The sequence below is a fragment of the Phytophthora infestans genome, genomic scaffold (assembly GCF_000142945.1).
Source record: "Phytophthora infestans T30-4 supercont1.2 genomic scaffold, whole genome shotgun sequence".
Lineage (NCBI taxonomy): Eukaryota > Oomycota > Peronosporomycetes > Peronosporales > Peronosporaceae > Phytophthora > Phytophthora infestans.
In genome coordinates, this window is record NW_003303757.1 from 4,363,768 (window position 1) to 4,366,029 (window position 2,262).

The window sequence follows — 2,262 nt, forward strand, 5'->3', positions numbered from 1 at the left end:
CTCAATACATTTCTTTACGTATTCCTCCTCAACATCCTCACCCTTTAAAAACTTGGAAAATGCTGCGACAGCAGTTGCCTTAGCCCGCAATGTGTTGCCAGGTTGCAATTCCTTCAAACCCATCGCGAAGGTCCGATAAAGAGGAATATGAAAGTGATACGTCTACTACTTGACAGCTGAATGAACATACACATATTTTAGAGTTTTATCGGACTTGATACGTCCGATCGGGTGGCTTGGATGACTCACCTAGACCTACTACATCCGATTGGTTTAAATCATGATTTAGATTAACTGTGATTGGCTGGTGATATTTGCTGGCAGGTAATTGGCAGTATATACCCATACAAAATACAAGTATGGTCCGATAAACTATCATATTCATCCATATCTGTTAGTATTCTTAAAATGGAGCTTAGTTGTGATATTAACACTAAAATAAGTACTACTCCGAGGAGGCCGCGAACCCATCGAAATCCTTTAAGGCTGCCCCCCCCCTTTTGGTTCTCCTCACGTCTAGATTCGCATAACAAAAACCATAACTGACGCAGTGGGCTAAGGTAAACTGTTGCTGGCAAGACATGCCGGAGACAAAGCTCTGCATGTGAACGAGCCTCAGCAGGATATCACTTCAGCAGCTACAAAGAGCGCGGAGTGTGACAGCGCTTTCGACCCCGAAGATGACTTACTGTATGGTGATGAAGTCTGTCTGGTCACCGACGAGAGACTCCCTGAAGATTTACTAAATTCCAAGTGTGATGCTGTGCTAGATGAGTGGCTGAGCTATCGGGTTGACAGAGAGGAAGTGGTGAAGCAGCACCTTCCTGGTAAGAATGAGTGGGAGAAGGTGATACCGAAACTCACCAGTACAAATAAACACGGTCAGCGTGTATGGCAAGTAAAACTTGTATGCCATCAGGTCGATGTGTGCCGCTGGTACGTCGAGACAGGACAAAAGCTATTCCCTTCGGTCGCGAAACTAGCTCGTGTGTGCGTGGTATTTCAACTGCCTTACAAGAAAGATTTTTTTCGACTGGAATCTTCATCATGAGTCGTCTGGGCACTAGGACCGATAGCAAACGAGCAAAACGGCAGCTGTTTCTTCGCCACAACCGCATGGAGCTTCAGCGCATCGAAATGGCTATCAAAATGGCTCGGTAGTAGTGATAATAGTAGTGATATTTGTAGTGATAGTGATATAGCGATAAGGCACACTATTAGCATATTACTATGCTATATTTTCAAGATCGAGCTATGCATATCTTACCCCTCTAGTGGAGTCTGGTGTCTGTCCGTCTGTCTGTCACGGGCTAGGGTTAATTAATGTAACGCAAATACGCGCGTTCTACTGGCTGCCGAGCGCAGCGAAGGCGTCGTCGATTGGCTAAAATCGCATTATGTGGTGTACACACTGTATGTGGTCTACACATCGTACTTAAATGCACCGTTCAAATTTCATATTGCCCCATTTTCAGCTGTGGGCCGCCACCTCACGCGAAGGGCGCTGCCTGTGTGCGCGTTAGTTAGCATAATTAAAAGGCGCCGATGAGCACACACGTACTATATCGTCGTAGGAGCAGTTGAAAAAAATTATAGGCTTTGATGACTTATATTTCGGCCTTAATCGAAACTTTAGTACTTATTGGATTTATAATGTTGTTTTAGGCTTCTTAGTACTTTTCTTAAAATTAAAATTACAATACTGTTTTGATTAGTACTATTATCAAGACATTTCATATTTTTGCTTCCTTAATTTGTAGTAGTATTACACATATTAACTAATTCAGCGTTTAGTAATAAATAGCAATTGTATTACTATTAATAATATTGTAAAAAGTTTTAAATATGACTATTGTGGCTTACACCCCTGCACCCCACACTGCCTCCGGGAGAAAGTGTCATCTTCTTTTATATTTGCGCGCGTAGTGTGCGACCTTAAGATATTGTGTGAGCTTTCCAACAATATATGCTGCATACATCAAACAAAATGGGAACAGCGTTTGTGATTTTGTTAGCGCGGAGGCACGTGACTCAGCAAGAACACGAGACACGAAGGAACACCGACCCACACTGTGTTGATGATGGGGTAGAAGAGCAACACGAGGCACGGAAGGCTATGGACGACGATAGAAGTCTTAGCCGATGCAAACCACGAAGTTTTATGCGTAGCGTGAAAGACGGAAGAGCACGCAGCTATGAAAAGGACAGAGGGGCAAGAATATGACGGGAGCGTACGGACCACGGAAGGGAACTAAACATACA